This window comes from Anas platyrhynchos, chromosome 3 (genome assembly GCF_047663525.1).
Source record: "Anas platyrhynchos isolate ZD024472 breed Pekin duck chromosome 3, IASCAAS_PekinDuck_T2T, whole genome shotgun sequence".
Lineage (NCBI taxonomy): Eukaryota > Metazoa > Chordata > Aves > Anseriformes > Anatidae > Anas > Anas platyrhynchos.
The window spans coordinates 115,938,861-115,960,220 of NC_092589.1; positions in this window are offsets into that span (position 1 = coordinate 115,938,861).

Sequence of the window (21,360 nt, forward strand, 5' to 3'; positions counted from 1 at the left end):
AGCTGTGAGTCAACTTGTAGTTGAAAAATTATTTCTGATGTTGGAAGTAGTAGTTCTTTTGTGTCCTATCTGTGACACCAAACATGAAGAAGAGGTTGTAGAATGCCTGTCTCCACGCAGGACTACCTCAAAATCAGACACTATGCATGAGAGCATTGTCCAAATGCTTCTTGAACTCTGGGAGGCTCGGTGCCATGACCACTGCCCTGGGGAGCCAGTGCTGTCTTTTCAATGAAGAACCTAACATCCAACCTGAACCTCCCCTGATATGGAAAGCATGCCACTTTTTAATGTCAGCTTGGGTTGTGCAGTTAGCTAGCCTGATATTCACTGATTTTGAAGACAGTGAAGCCTACAGAGAAAGGATATATTGTGGTGTTGTCATGAAACACATTTTAATCTGTCCCCTTTGCAAGCTGTAAGAAGTCGTCCCTCAGCTAGATGACTCAGAAACTGTAGAGTAACCTCTTCAGAAGAAAGGGAATACCTTACCTGGATGCTTTAATCTAAAGAGAAATTATTATTTTGGTATGTGTCTTCATTGCTTTGAATCTGATCTTTTCAGTCCAGTGAAAAAATACAAAAAAAAACAATTACAGAAAAAATCAGGATGACCTTGCATGCAGAGAGGTCAGAAGTGTATTTTGGCTGATGAGACAGCTACAAATCAATTTCTCAGGTTGGGTCCACAATGTCTAATTTTATGTCACTTCTTTTGATCAGGTTATAAATATTTTATTTATTTATTTTTTACTTATTTTGGTCTAGAATGTTCAATGCTAGAGGTAGAGGAGTGTTTCTTTTGTATTCTTGTTTGTAAAATTGTGACCTAGATGAAAAGAACTCTTTTAGTTACTCTGAAACTACTGGTAGTTTGGGTCACATCAGACATGTTTTGCCTGAAAATAATTTTTCAGAGCTGGGTAGACACTATTCCTTTTTCCTACTAGAATGTGATTAAAACACCCAAGGATGCAACATGAAATCCATCTTAATTCCCTCTGTCTTAATACAGAAGACATAGCCATTCTTAGTAGAGTTCCCCAAAAGTGGCCTATACATTATTTTGGGGGAGCTGTTCACCCCTATTGACCTCAAGTCTGGAGCTGTAAGCTTAAATACTTCCTTGGAAGCAGGGCAGATATATTGCAGTGTTTCTTTAGAAATTGCAGGCTCTATACATTTAGATGCAGGTGCCCGCAGTGTCTGTGGGTGCCATGTAGGTCTTGCCTTGCTTTTACCTCCTATTCCAGAAGGGTGTGGGTCTCTCAAAAGTGATCTGCCAGATCCACACAGATGTACTATAGATACTGTGTCATCTGATATGGTGTGAGACACTTGTGTTTGGGCATCTTAGCCACTTCCAACAGAAAGAGGCTGCAGGGGAGGGAAAGAAAATGTTCATGAGCACAAACTACCTCTAATCCCTGGTGATCAGGGCACTCTTCCTAGAGGGATATGAGCTTCAGCACACTGAGGCAGGACAGGGATCCGAGTTTCCTACACTGTGGGTGAAGTATTTTATTCACATTGGTGAAGGAGATGGAAATCTAACAATGTTGTGCACTTCTCTTTGTCTTTAATTTCCCTGTAAATAGACTGAATTAAGCACATTGTTCCCTGATGACTGGAGTGATCCAGTGTGAATTATTTCTTCTCTAATTTGTTTGAGAAATGGCAAAGAGAATGTCATACCTAGTTATCACAAACGACATGCCACAATTAGGTCTCTGTTTCAGCTGCAGAAAAAGAACACCCAAAAGTAGCAATTAATTTAATCTGTCCAGGAAAACAAAACAAAACAAACAAACAAAAACAAAAGCCTAATTTCCAAAGTCTGAGTCTTAATTTTAAAACTGTCTCCCATAAAGTGACACTTCAATAAATATTTCTTTGCTTATTTAGTTTTTACAGAACAGTTTGGCACTGTAATTAACAGGTTAGGGCACTGCATGTTTACAGATCCTAGTGCTCTTTTTCAATAATGCTTCACATTTGTATTTTTCTTTGAGAATGGTTTATTACAGTGCAACCCTGGGCAGCATTCAGTTCGTCTGTGGTGAGAGAGGTTTAGGAATAGGATTGATGTCAGCGTTTATCTGGTAGTAGAATGGAACAGTCACTACCTAGATCTGAAAACTAACTTCTGGCTATTTATTTAAGTACTTTGTCAAGGTACGACCTCATAATCTTGAGGAAACAATGCACTGCATGAAAAAAATAGAGGTTGGACTGGTCTGGGGAAAGTACTTAACAACTGTGGGAGTCCCAGGCTGGTGACTTTTTCATACTTCTTGTTTTAAATGCAGTTAAAATTCTAATATTGTCATTTATAGCATTTTGATGAAATCTTAAGACACTGGCTGTAGATTTCTGCTATAGATGATTGTTGATTGAAGGGTTTCTAAGATGATGAGGGGACTGGAGCACCTGTCATATGAGGACAGGCTGAGAGAGCTGGGCCCATTTAGTCTGGAAAAGAGAAGACTGAGGGAAGACCTCACCAACGTATATAAATATCTGAGGGAAAGGTGTCAAGAGGAGGGAACCAGATTCTTCTCAGTTGTACCCAGCAACAGGACGAGAGGCAACAGGCACAAACAGACAGGATGTTCCAGCTCACTGTGACAGGGCACTTCTTTACTGTGAGGGTGACAGAGCACTGGAACAGGTTGTCCAGAGAGGTTATGGAGTCTTTCTCTGGAGGTATTCAAAAGCCACCTGGATGCCATCCTGTGCAATGTGTTCTGGGTGACCCTGGTTGGCAGTGTCATTGGACCAGATGATCTTTGGGGGCCCTTCCAACCTCATCCATTCTGATATTCTCTGCCGGTGTGATTATTCTTATTATCTTATTGTATTTTAAAACTTTTTTTTTTTTTTTTTTTTTTTATGTTGTAAAGGAGATGTATTCATTTCTGGATTGTGTCTTATTGCAGTATTGCAGTTTATTTTTATTTTTATTTTTTTTTTTTCCTGACTATATATTCATCTTGGTAAAGTTCCTTCTTCTTCCTCAAAAAGGAAGAATAAATAAATCCCTCTGTCCCTGTTGCTCAGGCTGCTTCCTGTTATATTTCTTCTGAAAGCTGTTGATGTAATGTGTGGCCAAATGCACCCTCACTAAAGGTTCCATTGCCTGAGGGGCCATATTGCTTAAGATGGGGAAATTATGTTATTGGAATTATTACAGTTTTGAACTTCTAGTACAAAAGAACTGCAAACTTAAAATATCTGCAGGAAAGAATCTACCTTCTTTTTTACTGCATTTGTGCAGTATTTTAAGCTGTCAAGCAAATTACTTAGCCCAACAAGGTTGAACTTGCAAATCTCTGTTCTAAAAAGCTATGCGAGGAATTTCCACAAAGTGCAGTATAGTTGTTACATACTGAGTCATCTCTGTATCTCTGTATCTCTGTACTAATATTTACAGAGCAATATATTATGAATTTATTTGCAATATCAATATGTCAATTTAGGACTTAGAGATGGTGAACAAAATAAAACAATTAACTTAGAGGTCTTACCAACAGGATGGTGGTTAATGCAAAAACATGATTTTTTTTTTTTTTAATCTCTAATCCATTGTAGAATACAGAATCATAGAATGTTTTGGGTTGGAAGGGACCTTAAAGAACATCTAATTCCAACTCCCCCCCCCCCCCCCCCCGCCATGGGCACAACACCTCCCACTAGACCAGGTTGCTCAAAGTCTTGGGCGCTGCCAGGAATGGGGCACCCACAACATCTCTGGGCAGCCTGTGCCAGGGTCTCACTACTCTCTGAGTAAAGAATTTCTTCCATATATCTAATCTTAATCTACCCTCTTTTAGTTTAAAGCCATTATTCCTTGTTCTATCCCTACACTCCCTGACAAAGGGTCCCTCCCCAGCTTTCCTTTAGGCTCCCTTTAGGTACTGGAAGGCTCCTGTAAGGTATCCCTGAAGCCTTCTTTTCTCCAGGCTGAGCAACCCCAAATCCCTCAGTCTTCATAGGAAAGGTACTCCAGCCTCTCATCATCCTTGTGGTCCCCCTCTAGACTTGCTCTACTAGGTTCATGTCCTTCTTGTGCTGCTGGGGGCACCAGAGTTAAATGCAGTGCTCCAGGTAGGGCCTCAGGAGAGCAGAATAGAGAGGAAGAACCACCTCCCTTGACCTGCTGGCCACATTGCTTTTGATGGAGCCCAAAATGCTGTTGGCCTTTTGAGCTGTAAACATACACTGTAGGGTCACGTTGAGTTTTTCATCAACCAACACCGCCAGTCTTTCTCCGTAGGGCTGCTCTCAATCCATTCTCTGCCCAGACTGTATTTGTGCTCAGGATTGCCCCAGCTCAGATGCAGGACCTTGCACTTGGCCTTATTGAACCTTCTGAAGTTTGCACAGGCCCACATCTCAGGCTTATCCAGGTTCCTCTGGATGGTATCCCTTCCCTCTAGTGTGTCAACCTCCCAACAAAGATTGGTGCCATTGGCACATTTGCTGAGAGTGCACTCAATCCCACTGTCCATATTGCTGACAAAGATGTTAAACAGCACTGGTCCTAATACTGACCCCTGTGGAATACCACTTGTTGCTGATTTTCACTTGGATATTGAGCCATTGACCACAACGCTTTGAGTGCAACCATGCAGAAAATTCCTTATTCATCAAGGGGTCCTTCCATGAAATCCATATCTCTCCAATTTAGAGAGTAACAATTAGAGAAAGCCACCAGATTTGTCAGGCAAAATCTGCCTTTAGAGAAGCCATGTTGGATGTCACCGGTCACCTCTGTGTTTTCCATGTGCCTTAGCATAGTTTCCAGGAGGATCTGCCATCCCACCTTCTCTCAGTAATGCCAATGATGTCATAGCCCTGCAGATGTGCACACATCTCTAACTCCTCTTTTTTATTGCCCATGCTACCTGTATTAGAATAAAGACATTTAAGTTGGACCCCTGATGAAGGTACTGGGGTGGATGTAATTCATTTGTGCAGTTTTTCAGGTGCTCTCCTTCTCACCTGTGACCCTTCTTCAGGCTCTGGGCATTGCTGACATTGGCATCAAACTGGGAGGAGTGGAATGGGTTGAGGTTCCTCCCCCCAGGCAACTTTAATTTGAAGGCCTCTTCACTAGCTTGGCAAGCCTATGACCAAAGTTGCTCTTCCCCTTGTAAACCTTTGATCTGCTTTTAAACCTCTAGGTCATTTCCTGCCATGTTGTGTTCTAGCTTGTTGTCTTCTGTCTTGCATTTATATGCTTTGTTATTCTTTTGCCTCATCTTTTATCATCTCAGACAACATTTCCAATTTATTAGACTCTTTTTGAATTCCAGTCCAATACTCTACGTAATGTGGAAACTCAACCAGCTTGGTGCCAGCAAAACTTTTTATGACTGAACTCCTTGTTCAACTATTCAAGTAAACAATGAAAATAGTGATTGCCTCACACAGCATGGGAGACCTCAGGGCCACTACCTGATATGAATTTTTCACAACTAAGTGATATGCAAATTGAAACATTCTGAGTTTCAGCTAAGTGTGTGTTCACATCATGGACATTTAATCTAAACTCTAAACCAGATTATCATAGAATCATAGAATCATTTAAGTTGGAAAAGACCTCTAAGGTCATCAAATCCAACTGTTAACCTAGCACTGCCAAGTCTATCACTAAACCATGTCCCTAAACCATTAAACCATGTCCCTTTCTTTGTTTATATGCGATGACATATAGGAAAATATTAAAAATCTTATCAAACTTGAAGTACATCTTGTCCATTTCTTTCAGTTTACTCATTTTACCAATTATCCATCTATCAGATGAGAGCAGATACACCCTCCCTGGACTGGAAACTTCAGGTGTACCTGATGCAAACCGATTAAGTTGTTTATTGATGAGTGAAATTGCCTTGAGGTAACACAAAAAGCAGTAAGTAATCTAAATCAGTAATTTAAGTAGTCAAAATAATCCATACCAATTAACCAAAGAACAAGCTACTAATATTAATTGACTGATATGTAGCTGTGCAGGTGATTATACACAGCTGTGAAACTGTGTTAATTATAGCTCTTAAATCTAATGAATCACATGGAACCACTATTAAACTACAATTCTATAAATTCTATAGCATCACTGATGTCTGCAGGTATCCACTCTCTTACTGCCAGAAGATTCAAAGAAGATTTGATTTTATTCCTTATTTTCAATTTTTCTGAGTTTGGGACCATCTTTCTGCTCCCTTTACACCCTCTTTTCTTTGATCAAACTCCTCTCAAATAAACAGTCCTTCCCTAATTACATTTTCTCCATCAAGCCTAGGCTTTCAATATTCTATTGAAAACATGACATTTCTGATACCATTCCCTGTGCAATCTTGGACTTATGTGGCATTGCTGATATGATAGATATAAGTGCCATTACATCCCTAACCACCCCTCTCCTTGCCTAATTCTTATTGGTTATATTTACTTTACCATATCCAGTCACTAGACTTAATTATTTGGTATTAGTCTTCTTTCTTTTGCCTAGCTCCACTTGAACACAAGAAGGCTCTTATCCTGTGTGCAGGTAGTCTGCATGCCACAGCAGCAGGGTAACCTGTTTTTCACACTTCTGCTTTGTGCACTCATGGTTCCCTTTTAAGGACTTAGTCACTGTGGGGCCAGGTTCTCTTGATGACCGACAGGAACTTTGACGTCCTACATGTGTTTTGTTCTCAACAAAGCATTTATGCATTTATTTGTTTTTCCAATAATTTGATCCAGGATTTTTCTTTGTATCAAAACAGGCTGTTAAGCCCAAAGTTACTATGATTCTTCATTTTCATTTTTATAATGAATTTACATATTCATTCTTCCCAAGGCTCTAAACCACCTCTTCAGTCAGGGGGTTGCTTTTATGAAGTTGGTCGTTCATGGTTCAAAGATTTGTTCGATTAGTTCATTAAGTATCAGTGGTGAATTTCATCATAATTGAATACCTCTCTGCCATCTCACTGCCATCTTCAGTGATATCTTCAGTGATATCTTTGGTGCTATATTCAGTGCTATATTCAGTGCTAGATTCAGGCCTCACCTGGAGTACTGTGTCCAGTTCTGGGTTCCCCGGTACAAAAAAGACAGGGATCTCCTGGAAAGAGTCCAGCAGAGGGACACAAAGATGATATGGGGCCTAGAACATCTTCCCTGTGAAGAAAGGCTGAGAGACCTGGGTCTGCTCAGCCTGGAGAAAAGAAGATTGAGAGGGGATCTCATCAATGTGTATAAATACCTGAGGTGTGGGAGACAGAGGGATTTTTCCAACCTCTTTTCAGTGGTTTGTGGGGACAGGACAAGGGGAAATGGCCACAAAATGGAGCCCAACAAGTTCTGCACCAACATGCAAAAGAACTTCTTCACGGTGAGGGTGACGGAGCACTGGGACAGGCTGCCCAGGGAGGTTGTGGAGTCTCCTTCTCTGGAGATATTTAAAGACCATCTGGACACCTACCTGGGCAGCCTGCTCTAAGGAATCTGCTTTGGCAGGTGGATTGGACCCAATGATCTCTCAAGGTCCCTTCCAACCCCTACAATTCTGTGATTCTCTGATCTTTAATCTTGAAGGTGGATTTGTCTTTTTTCTATTGTAAGAAAGACAACATATGTGGAGATTTATTGCATTTCCCCTGTATACAACTACATTTACAGGGTCTGGCTGGAATGGAGTTGACTTTCCTCACAACAGTCCACATAGTGTTGCGATTTGCACTCGTAGCCAGAATAGCATTGGTGTCACACAAATATTTTATCAAGACTCTATCCAGCCTCCCCCAAAGCCAGTAGGCTGGGAGTGGGCAAGATGTGGGGAAGGGACATCACCAGGCTAGCTGACCTAAAACAGCCAAAGGGATATCCCATTCCATGTTATGTCACACTTAGCAATGAAAGCTGGGAAGAAGAGGGAACTATGATTATGAAATTCTGTCCTCCCAAACACCTAATACGTGTATTGAGGCTCTGCTTCCCAAAACATGGCTGAACATTGCTTGCCAATGAGAAGTAGAGAATAGCTGTTTTCATGCTTCGCTTCTGTGCAACATTTGCTTCTTTTTTTCCTCCTTCTACTTTTTTTTTTTTTCTTTTTCTTTTAATTAATTTATCCTTACCTCAGCCCATGAGTCATTTTATTTTCCATTATGGTTTCTCCCCCCCCTTCTCCTTCTCTTTCTTTGTTTGAGGAGGCGAAGTGAGAGAACAGTGTGGTGGAGTTTAGTTGGCCATTGGTTTGAAACCACAACACTACTTTGGGCATCCCCATATCTGTGCAGCTTCAGAAGAGAGAGAAAAAAACTTTCACGTCATGACATTCTCATAAGATAGATCTGCAGATTAGTCTCATACACTTTTGTCATGCTTGTCCTTTGCTCTATAAAAAGCAAACACTTTAGATAACTGAAGTACCACTCCTACATAGCTAGAAAGTGTTTACCAGGAAACCTTCTGTTTGCTGAAGTAATTTTTCTTTAATATTCCCTCTTGTACAACCAGAGCATTTTTTCACTTATTACAAGAACATGTTAAGTGCCAAGCAACAAATTGCAAGCTCTGTTCAGCTTATCAAATAAACAGTTAATGTATATTTACCTTAAAAAACGTCATCATCTGAAAGCCTAAATTTCAGAGTAAAGCAGTTGCTTTCCTTGAATTCCCTGCCTAAATCTTCTCTTTTTCTCTCCTGTGTGAAAGGCACAGGAAAACACAGGAAAAACCATGCACAGTAGCAATAATATCAATCAGCTGTGTGGACCACGGTGAGGGTTATGCAGTTTAGAGCGGATGCCTCCAGCTTCCCAGTTCCTTGTTCTGTCACCTTTAATGTTATCACCTCTCTTGGGTCTATTTGCTCTGGCATCTTTATTCAGGCACAAACTGATCAAGCAGGAGATAGACAATCTTAAAACACCAAGAAACTATGCTTCTGGAGATCCAGGAGAGTTAGGTAAGGGGTTCAAATAAATCTCCACCCTAAGGTCTCAGTGCAGTCCAAATATTGTTTGAAGGTTTCCCTTTTGTCTTGCCCTTGTTCAGCTTAAAGAAGCACAACCTGCTTTAGGCTTCCCTACTTGAACAGAGAGTTTGGATAATACGACCTCCAGAGGTTATTTCCAACTGCAATGTTTCTGGGATTCTGTGAAATAAGGTGATTCACTTCATCTGTACTTAGCATATCCAGCAAGTCATACCAGATTTCTTCTGGAGAAGAGAGGTTGCTCACCAGTGTGCCATGGAGCATCGAAACCAGACATCCTTCCCTGGTCCATCCCATAGGGGACCCTGGCCAAAGGCGTAGCCAGCAGTGCCAGCTCCTTCAATTTGCGGTGGTGGACACCTCCAGAAAGGCTTAGGAAACTGCTTCCAGTCTACGCAGAGATTTTGGATGGATCATTGATGGTACCATCGATGGGATATTGTCTCTGGGCAGCCAGCACAGAGAAGCATTTTTCCTGCACAGCTTCCTCTCCATCTCTTTCCTTGCAGTCAGGAATGCCCAAGCATACAGCGTGAAACCCCAGCCCAACCTCTTAGCATGGAGCAAGCAGAGGTCACTAAGTGCGCTGTTGAATAGTCCCACTGGAAAAGCAGTTCCAGACAGTAATCTTCTAATGAGCATGGTGTTGCATTGCCCTCTAATGGAGTACAGCCATGCCTTGCAGAGAAGGATTGTCACAGACTTGCTGTGCACACACAGTCTTTAGTTGGGTGCAATGTTCAGCCATGTTTTGGGAAGCAGAGCCTCAATACACATATTAGGTGTTTGGGAGGACAGAATTTCATAATCATAGTTCCCTCTTCTTCCCAGCTTTCATTGCTAAGTGTGACATAACATGGAATGGGATATCCCTGGCCCCTAGAGGATGGCCATCCTGGGGATAAGAGAGGTAGATGTCATTATAGGGGCTTCCTCACCTCTTTGCAAGCCCAATTCTGCAAGGTTATTAATTAATTAATTAATTAATTAATTTATTTATTTATTTTGTGTTGGTGTAGTAGATTTGCTCAGAGTTTCATATCTGATTGCAGCTTAAAATCTGTATGCAATGACATTCAGACAGAAAGGCTTTATATTAACACAAATTTACTATATTAATACAGACTTGCTTCCAACATGAGAAGCTGTATAGGATAAAGTTAATATCACTGCAGCTGAAATCCCAATACTGGCTTCTGCTGCTTTGTTTTTTCTTGAAGTGGTGAAACCACCTTCTAGCAGTCTCTATAAATTTGTTATTTTAATTTCAAGTACCCTGCCTTGTATGTTTTTCCTTCTTGATTCTTTTCATTTTTTCTTTATGGCTGATAAACAAATGGTGAGCAATGAAGAGCAGTTTGCACTTCAATTTCAGAATACTTGCTTAAATCAAAAATAGAGCTGTAAGGAACTTTGAAAAGTCCAAATGCAGAATTCACAGACCTAGAGCACTTACCTAAAATGGTTTCACCTATATTGAATGTATACTCTGCTGATGTGGCTCTGGGAAGCAACTGCACACTGCTCTGCCTGCCAAGCATTTAGTCTCTGACAGTCTATAATAAAATAAAATAAAATCAAACTTTAAACACACAACTGCATATTTAATAAAAAACAACACAGTCCCAGATATTCATTCCTTGCAGCAGGATGAGCTATTTGATATATTTTTTGTCATTATTTATCCACATAATCTTATATAAATATGAGTAAATAATGCTTAAGATTATGTTAATTCAGAGTTTTTTTTTTGTTTTTTTTTTTTTTTAAAGTAGGGTATATGAGAATGGAAATTAATGCCTAAAGTTAAGCTCAGTGCCAGAAAGTGTACGATCACAAAATATTAGTTTTATTTCTTTATCATTAATTGATGTTTTTTTCATGTGTGGAATTTGATTGGATATCATTAATATTGCTTTTTGTTTGCTGATAATACACAGTTATCTTATTCTATGTAAGCAGCAACTGGTTCATAGTAGGGCTGTATTTATTATGAAAAAAATTTACTCATTTCTTCTGAATTTTCTTATCTCCGATTTCCAGTTATATCATTCTCTATAGACATTATAAAAGCTGCACTGTACATATGCCACTTGCTATTGTTGTTTGTACTCTTCTGTTATTTACAACACCAAATCTATTTATTATTTGATAAAACACATAGACCCACACCAAGAGAATGGCGCTTGCCTTCCTGTCCTGCTCTCTGAATTTGAATGGTCTGCAATTTCTCCAAACCAAGTGTCTCAATGCACATCCTGGCCACAGAAAAAAATCTGTTTCACAAGAGATATGGCCTATAACTGGTCTGGAGCCTTGGAAGTCTAAAAGGAAATCTTTAAAGCCCTCAAGATAGACAAACAATAATTTTTGCTCTACAAGGCAGAGCTGACATCACTTTTGCATGCATATATTAGCCTAATAATTTTTGAAATGATGACATATTTTCCCCCAAAGCATAGTGCAATAAGTTTTAAGTAGAAAATTTCATATGACAACAAGACAGGGTGAACTCTTGTTACAGTAGTGCTGAAGGTATTGTTAGCAGCTACAGAAAGCAGGTAGCAAACCCTTTCTGAACCCAAGAATCAGGTTTTACAACCTTCTCACTTTTGAAACCAGTCTTTATGCTTTTGCATGCAGCCAAATGATTAGCGAAGATTAGCACAAAAATAATTCTGCTTTCTTAAACTTCAGAAATTGGAAACAAGTTCATACTGGAATTTTTCCAAACTGCTTGTGGTCTTAGCTCTACCTCAGGATGCAAGACCTGTTGCAAATATTTGCAAGATATTAAAAGACATGTGATATTTCTTTTATCGAATTGATCCTGTTCTGACTACACTAGCAGTATATTTAATAAATATTTTTGACTCTATGATAGCACACATTTGAGTACTTTGCTCTTCTATGATAATGATGACTAAGACTGAAGGAAGGACCTTAACATTGCAAAACTTCTTGGCATAACTGAACTAGTTTTTGACTAAAATGTTGACAGCACAAACAGTTGATATCATTGGGCCGTGATCCAGAAAAATACTTAAGCATACATCCAATTTTAAGCCCATGAGTTTTTATATTCAAGCCAAAAGATTCAGCATCTTGGGGAACTAAGCTCTGCATGTATGTCTATTACCTTTATATATATATAATTTGAACACAGAGGGATACTGCTAGATGTGAAAAATTTCTCTGTCATAAGGTTAAGCTACCAGCATTTAGTGTTGGGGTGGGTAGATTTTATTTATTTATTTATTTATTTTCCATTCTTGCTTGAATGTGAGGAATTTACACCTGTTAAAGAGACACAGACTGTTTCCCATCCCAATTTTGCCAGTACAGGAGATTATTTTTTGCTTTATGATTTTGTATACATACACAGGATATTCACTAAACTCAAAAAAAGAGCCATGGAGAAGGGCAGGATAGCCCCTGGCTGCAAGAATAGTTTTTGTGGTATACTGTCAATAAAGGATACCCTTTTAGCTGTGCCTAGCTCTCCCATACTGGTAGAGAAAATTTAGTCATCTAATGCAGGGCTCCATATTCTACAAGCCCATCTAAATTATATATTCAGGATAAAGTGTGTTACCTTGGGTAAGCAGGTCATCTTTTTAAGTTTCATCTTAATTTTTAAGTTTCAGGAGATGAAATATGAATCCCTGGTATACCAAGGCAAGCTTTATCCCAAGACTTTTCTTAAAGTAGTAAAGAAGATGAAACCTAAATTAATATTTAATAATAACAACAACAACAACAATAATAACAATAATATTCTCCAGGTTACCTGAACAGAGGCATTTTTTAAGCTCTCTTATTTCTAGGTGAAAATTTCTCTTTGTGTAACTAAGAACAGACCTGAACCTTACAATTTCTTTTGTTTTATCAGCAAACTGAATTGTTGTTGTTATTGTTGTTATTGTTTTGGAGTTGTCAATGTTCAGTTGTTACTGAAAATGCTAATTTTCAGTAACACGAAAGTTCAGCTTCCAATGTTCAGTTTTCCACCAGAGGGCACTCCTCTATTTTTAATGAAATCAAATTTCTGAACAATGTTGAGCAGATTTGCACAGTTTGGCATGTGCTGTACAATTCTAGCTGAAATGTGGCAAGCAGAAAATTGCAGGATCAGAGACACCCTGTCACACATCTGTCAATATTATGTGTTATCTGCTACCCTCCCACTGCCTAGCTGATGGGCACTGCAAGTCTGCAGTATGACAGATGTTTTGGGTTTGTGTACGTAAAATAAATAGTCAATAATATTATACACAGTGCATGCAGCAAGGATATGACTGGGGTTGAAGAGATCTGTGTCTATGTGACCAAGGAGAAAGGGGGTCAACAGCGTCACCATGGTGAGCACCAGATTTTAACATTTTTATGGAATATTCCATCCCCTAGTGGTTTTATATTAGTGTATGGGAATACATGTAATTATAAAATCAAATCTATTTTGGAGCTGATGCAGCTTGGATTGAGTTTTGGTGCTTAAGAATTTGTATCAATAAAAAACAAAAGCGAATATCTGCAGTGAGATTTGTAGACATTGAAGAACCTGTTATTTTAGCTGAACTGTAAGGAATGTTTACCACGATAAGGACTTTTTAAGCACTTTTTATGTTTATTACTCATTTTTAGAAAGATATTACTGAAGTTAAGGCAATATACTTGGATGCAGAAAATCTAAGTAGTCTGCTTTTTGATAACAGAAGAGAAAGGATATTTTTAAGGCTTATACATAAGGATGTCAAAGCTTTCAGAAGAAAAATTTTGGCAAAAACTAGAGGATTATTGTTTATTTTTTTTTAAATCTATGCAAACAAAATGTAGATGCGTTTCCTAACAGGCTCTATAAAGAAGGAGCTACCTCCTAAATATTTCACAGAATCACAGAATATCCTGAGTTGGAAGGGACACACAAGGATCATGGAGTCCAGCTCCTGTCTCTGCACAGGACCACCCAAAACCAGATCATGTCTGAGAGCATTGTCCAAATGCTTCTTGAACTCCGGCAGCTCGGTGCCATGACCACTGCCCTGGGGAGCCTGTCCCAGTGCCCAACCACCTCTGGGTGCAGAACCTTTCCCTAACCCCCAGCCTGACCCTCCCCGTCCCAGTTCCATGGTGTTCCCTCGGGTCCTGTCACTGTCCCCAGAGAGCAGAGCACAGTGCTCCTTGTCAGGGAGCTGCAGGCCACCATGAGGCCTCCCCTTGGCCTCCTCTGCTCTGGGCTGATTTGTTAAAAATAGTCTCATCCTCTAGTTACTGAAATAATTGGCAAAAGCAAAATAATGAAGAAATAAACCCTTCTGATAATTTTACCAAAATGTATAAGAACAGAATCAGCAGAGATTGGAAGCATGCTACATCAAATGGTTAACATGTTCTGGCACTATATCAAAAGTGACGAATTCTCACAGCAGCTCTTAAACCAAAAAAGTAAACACTTTTCCCTTCCTCTGTCAAATAGTAAGTGGAATTACAGAGGTGGTGGGGTTTGCTTAAGGTTGTCTTAACCTGGTCCCTGTTAAGACAACAAGGGAGAGCCAAGATGAGCTAACACAGGTGTAAGAATGAAATAGAAGTATGTATTTGTTTTTCAATCAAGACAGGTTCAGTCTCCTGCGAACTTGTACTGTTGCACTTCAGGGTGAGGGGGATGACCTCTGTGCTTTCAGGACTTGAATGTAGGCAATCTGCAGCTAGGTCATTTGTTGGGATTGGTCTCTTCACTTCTCTAGAGTGTTTCATGGCTAATTATCCTCATGTTTTTCTTAAACTTCTCTGGACTGACTTCAGAAAATCTTTCTGCATTTAACTGCCTGCCAGGATCTCCATGATTCAGTCTCTTGCTTTTCAGCCAAACGCTTATACTCCCTGCAGGGGATGCACCTACTAATAGCCAAGCCTGCTGCCATTTGGGTCACCTTTGTTAGCTAGTCTCCACCCAAATCTCCAGAGTTTTCAGACAATGGTAAATACCTGTCCCTGAAAAAGTATCATCTAGGTGATAGTATCATCTAGGTGAAGACTCTCTCAGGTGAGAGTCTTCTCATCCAGCTCCAGAAGCTAGTTGTCTGCTTCAGAGCTTTTCTCCTTAATAGTGCCTTTAGAGGTAATGGAAGCGCTTGAGGGATATGCCTCATCTCTTGTTACAGCGGATGTTTGAGAAAAAATGGTGAGTAGCAAAGTTAAATGACTGTCTTGATGTCATGAAGGCTTTTTAAAAAGTTATCATGTAGATCAAGTCATTTACAATTTTATATCTCTAGGAATGTTGAGGAAACCAACAGTTTCAGGAAAGGATGTAAGAGGGAGACTTCCTTCTAAGGAAGTAAATACTGTCTTTAGTGTTCTGGCTCTCTGTAGAGGCAGCATTTACTTTTCCCACTGTAGAATGATATCAGTGATTGATTGTGTGTGGGTTCTCTAAGATATGTGTTAGACAGCAGTAAATGTGTGAGATACATGAAATAGTTCATGTTTACTGAAAATAGCAGTGCAAAGTCACCTGGAAGAAAACCTACTCACAGCTTATTCTTCTTCTCGTCAAGTATATCTCTTTTGGAGCCTGCTTGGTAGCTCTAAGCCTGCTCCATATCTCTATAGGGTCTGTAGGCATAATTAGGATGTGTCATGTTTCCTCTGTTAGAAGCAACACAAAATTGCAGCTCTTCACTTATCGTTCAGCTACTTGACTAATAAAACTGCCCTCATAGCCCTGGTATGACACATCACCTATTCCTGCAATAGATCTGAGTGTTGTATTTAATGTGTGTGTTATTTCTAGTATTGTTTATCAGTTGCAGAGTCACACAACACCTGTTCATGAGAATGGGCAATACTACACATATCAGTCTTGTGGAATATCCAGGCATGCTTCACAACTGCTGTTTTGTCTTTGAAACACACCTGTTGCTTCCCTAACACTGACTTCAAACAGCTGTTCACCAATCCAGTTGATGCATATAACACACCTTCCAGAAGCAATGGCATGAAAAATTTGCTCTTCACCAGGTGTCTTTCACATGAGAGACTGAATAGTCTGTATGACAAACAACTTAATTGATTACAAGGATGAAGACTCATTGCAATTGCTTTTAGCTGTCTAAAATTAGTCCCCTAACATGGCTGTCTGGTGAATTGAGGCACATTCAGTGTATGATTCATTATATCTGTCATCAGCCTCTCTTTTAGGAAGACAAGTCATCCTCTAGACATCTTCCCTTGCTTTTCATTGACAACAGAAAGAGAATAAATGGTACTGTTTATACTACGTCTCTCATCACTTCCCTAGCCCTGCTGGCCACACTGTTTCTTCTGCAAGCCAGAATGCTGTTGGCCTTCTTGGCCACCTGAGCACACTGCTGGCTCATATTCAGCCGACTATCAACCAATACTCCCAGGTCCTTCTCCTCCAGGCAGCTTTGTAACCACTCATCTCCCCAGCTGTAGAGCTGCATGGGGTTGTTGCACCGCAGGTGCAGGACCCGGCACTTGGCCTTGCTGAACTTCATACGGTTGGCCTCAGCCCATTGGTCCAGCCTATCCAGATCCTCCTGCAGAGCATTTCTACCCTTGAGCAGATCGACACACACACCTAACTTGGTGTCATCTGCGAACTTACTGAGGGTGCACTTGATCACCTCATCCGGATCATTGATAAAGATATTAAAGAGAACTGGCCCTAGTACTGAGTCCTGGGGGACTCCACTAGTGACTGGCATCCAACTGGATTTAAATCCATTCACCATGATTCTTTGGGCCTGTCTACCCAGCCAGTTTCTAACCCAACAAAGTGTATGCCAGTCCAAGCCACAAGCAGCCAGTTTCTTGAGGAGAATGCTGTGGGAAATGGCATCAGAAGCCTTACTGAAGTCAAGGTATATCATATCCACAGACTTTCCTTCATCCACCAAGTGCATCACTTTGTCATAGAAGGAGATCAGGTTTCTCAAGCAGGACCTGCCTTTCATAAGCCGATGCTGACTGGGCCTATTGCCTGGTTGCCCTGCAAGTGCTGTGTGATGACCCTCAAGATAATCTGCTCCATGAGCTTTCCTGGCACTGAGGTCAAACCAACAAGCCTATAGTTTCCCATGTCTAACTTCTGTCCCTTCTTGTAGATGGGCATCACGTTTGCTAGCCGCCAGTCGACTGGGACCTCTCCTGATAGCCAGGATTGCTGATAAATGATGGAAAATGGCCTGGGAAGTTCTTCCACCAGTTCTTGCAGCACCCTCAGGTGGATCTCATCTGGCTCCATCAACTTGCGTTCAACTTAAATCTAAGTGCTATAGAAGGTCACCAACCATTTCCTCGTGAACTGTGAGGACCACATCCTGCTCTCCATCCCCTTCCACCACCTCAGGGTGTTGGGTATCCAGAGAACAATGGCTCTTGCTGCTAAAGATTGAGGCAAAGAAGGAATTAAGCACCTCTGTTTTTTCCTTATCTCTTGTTATTAAGTTTCCCCCAGCATCCAGTAAAGGATGGAGATTCTCCTTAGTCCTCCTTTTTGTGTTAATGTATTTATAAAAACATTTTCTGTTGTCTTTAAGAGCAGTAGCCAGATTGAGCTTGAGATGAGCCTTGGCCTTTCTAATTTTGTCCCTACACATCCTTACAACATATAAAACAGGTGAATCCCACCTATAATACCTTTTATTTCAACTTCCAGCACTAAATTGTACTACATTATGTTGCTGTCATGTATTAGCTGTTGGATTCTTCCTCTTCCTTGTGAATAAAATGGATCTTCAGTCTGGACTTAAATCCTCCAATTCTCAGCAATCAAAACTGGGATTACTGAGGCAAAGGATTATTTGGGAAGTGATTAGATTTATATATAAATTGGAAGCAATGCAAATAGACTTATGTTTTCAGTATAGGAATTACCATTTTCCAGTAGTGACCATATGTTTATGATTATTACCAGTTGATTAAAGGCAAACAAATGTATCAGTGGGTTTATCTGATAATAAACAGGATCTTTCAGCAGATCACTTAGAAAGAAAATCATTTAAATCTTTCTAGGGGGACAAGCTGTTGTTCATAAGTTACGGAGAGGCAATTTGTCCACAAAATCACAAACACACCTAAATGTGATGTTGTGGTAGTTTTACCCTGATGGGCAACTAAACTCCACCACAACTGCTCTCTCACCTCCTTGAAAGATGAGGGGGAGAAGAAAGTATGCTGGAAAGAAAAGAAGGGCTCAAGGGCTGAAATAAGGATGGGGAGATTACTCACCAATTATTGCCACAAGCAAAACAGATAGCCTAGGGAGATTAATGTAGTTTATTGTTTATTATTAGCAGACTACAACAGTGAGGAAATTAAAAACACCTTCTTCTCCATCCACCCTACTCTATGTCCTCCCCACCAGCGGTGCAGCAGAACAGAGAATGAGGGTTGCAGTCAGTCTATAGCACTCTGTCTCTACCACTCCTTCATGGTCACTCTCTGCCCCTGCTCCATGTGGGGTCCGTCCCATGGGATGACGTCCTTCCAGAACTGTGCCTGTGGGGGCTGCCCACAGGCAGCAGCTCTTCAAGAACTGCCCCAATGTGGCTCCGTAGCACGGGTTCCATCCCCCAGGAGCAAACTGCTCCAGCACAGGTCCCCAGTGGACGGCAGCTCCCCCCAGACCCCCTGCTCCTGCGGGGACTCTCCATGGGCCGCAGCCTCCTCAGGCCACAACCGCCTGCTCCACTGGGGACTCCTCTACTGGCTGCAGTGTGGAGATCTGCTCCATGTGGGACCCACGGGCTGCAGGGGGACAGCCTGCTCCACCAGGGGCCTCTCCACGGGCCTCATGGGAACTGCTGTGTGCCTGGAGCCCTCCTTCTGTACTGAGCTTGGGGGTTGCAGGGCTGGTTCTCCCACATTTTCTCACCTTTCTCTGCCAGCCACTGTAGCATAGCAGTTTTTTTCTCTTTCTTAAAACTGTTCTCCCAGAGACCCAACCAGCATCACTCATGGCTTGGCTCTTGGAACCATCTTGAGCTGGCTCTAACCTGACATGGGGACAGCTGCTGGGCTATGATTACAGAGGCCACCCCTTCAATCCCCCTGCCACCAAGCCCTTGCCATGTAAACCTAGTACACGTGTTGAAAATTTGTAATCCAATTCAAAGTTCATTGACCATTTTCCAAGTCACCAGCTTCTCATAACTGTATTCTATACAAATTATATAGGGGATATTTCTATATCACTCAGTTACTTGGCTGAATTAAGGCTGAATATGAATCCTCAAGGTAGTTTAAGTCAGGTGTGTCTGGACTACAAAGCCTTACTTATACTACTGTATCTTATTGTGTCAATTTGTATGCTTAAGGGTATGTACAATGTGAGGATAGCAACTAGAATTTATTTATTGCAGGCTTTTTCTTTGCTTGGTTTTGTTCCTACATGAATTGGTGTTTAAAACATCATCTGGATTTCAGGATTACAATATGAGCCATTTTCAGGTATATTATTCCATGGTTCATCATACTGTGGGCTATGTAAGCCTTAGTCATGTATTCAGGAGAGTTTGTTTGCCTTCTATTGGATATCAGAGCAGGGAACTGAAAGTTTATGAAACATGATTTGCCTGATTTCCTACTGGAAAGTGTATGAGCACTACCCAGAATTAATATGAATTTCTAGGGTCTAGCACTCTTCTCCCTTGTCCAAATAAAATCTGGGCTCTTCAAAATATGGGTAAGTTTTTGCTTCAAGGACTGGAAGAGGGCTTATAACTACAACTAAGGCAGGAGGCAAGTTACCTAGGTCCTAGGATTTTCTGTTGGACCTTGTGGAATGGGATTTGGCTTGAAGATTAAAATACCGAACTGTAGGTGTCTATATGTGGATATGATCTGAGCATCTAATCTCCTATCACAATTAATGGAAAGCTCTGTCAATGTTCTCAGTGAAGCCTTCTGAGCTTTTAGGTGTATACAGAGTTTGTGAATTCACTGTCTCACTCAGAGACATCTAGTGCTAACTTTGATACACCAGAAAGTCCTGTCTGTCCTTCTTCTGCTTTTCCAGAAGGACATAGTTTTTCTATATATTCTGCAAAGCACCCATAGGCCCTATGTGCAGATCTTTGCCACTCCAGACTATCACATGGTAGGGATACCTCTGTTTAAGAAAAAAAATAATTGATTTTCCTACAAACTGTTCCACAAAATTAGTGATTTCTCACTCTTCTAGTAAAGACCCTCAGTATGACTAAACCGGCTGCAGATGTCTAAAGTAAATCAAGATGGATCCCACACCCCATATTGATATTCCTGACATTTTAATATGTTAGCTCATTTGCATTGGTTGACCCAGATGCTGCTTGGTGCGTCTTAGCTTACAGGTGTCTTCAGCACCTAGCCCATACAATCTTACTTATTAACTGCTAGTGGGTGGACTAGCTGGCAATACTATGGCTCAACAGGGGATATGTTAATCTAAGTGTTTGTTGTTAGTTCCTTAAATCCAGCAAAAAGGTAGTGCATCTATTGTGGCAGAATGAGCCTTCTGCTACCACCCACTAACAGTAAGGCAGGTCCAACGTTACCGATCACAAAGTGAACAAAGGCAGATTGGTCTCAAGGGAGATGCTTTTTGCAGAAGATGAGATCAGGTTCAGACACTGAGCTGCTTGGGGCGATGCATTATTAAATGCTATCTACTGATATGCTACTTTTGTAGAAGCTGATTAATGATATCCTATTTTATTATTCTTTATCTTTTATCTTCACCTTGTTTCACAGATGTAACTGGCAGTACACGGCAATAACCAAAGACCCGTGGCACTCATTAGGTTGTGGCTGCTCCTCAGAAGTGCCATCAGGCATGCAATTCCTATTCACAATTTTGTTAATGATGCTGGTTAACATGTGTGTTACTGTTCAAGCTACATAGACAGAATGGTCTTGTCAGTCTTAAACTAACTTATCTTTTAGGTATCATTTCCTTTGACACAGTCCTCTGATATACTGAGAGATAAATAAAAGGCAGACTCTGTAATGTGTTCCTCCGGCAGTAAAATCTTAGCAGTAATGTTGTAGAAGGGTTTAATCTAACGAGTGTTTCTTTTGACCTGTTTTATATTTTATTAGAGAGTTAAAGCTGCAGGTCTTAAGGCACACTGAAACTAGAAACAAATTCTTTCTGAGTTGTTCCATGCTCCTTGGGATTTTTTTTGTCTTTGTGTGAAAGTGGGTGCTTAATCCTACCAGCACATGACTGGTAGAGAATACAGGTAAATCAAATACATTCAACTGCCTGAGATCCTGTTTTGTACCACTTTTGGGGTTGTGATTTGAGGAGAGGAGTAATCCCCTCTAAACAAAAACTAACCCAGCAAATAAAATGA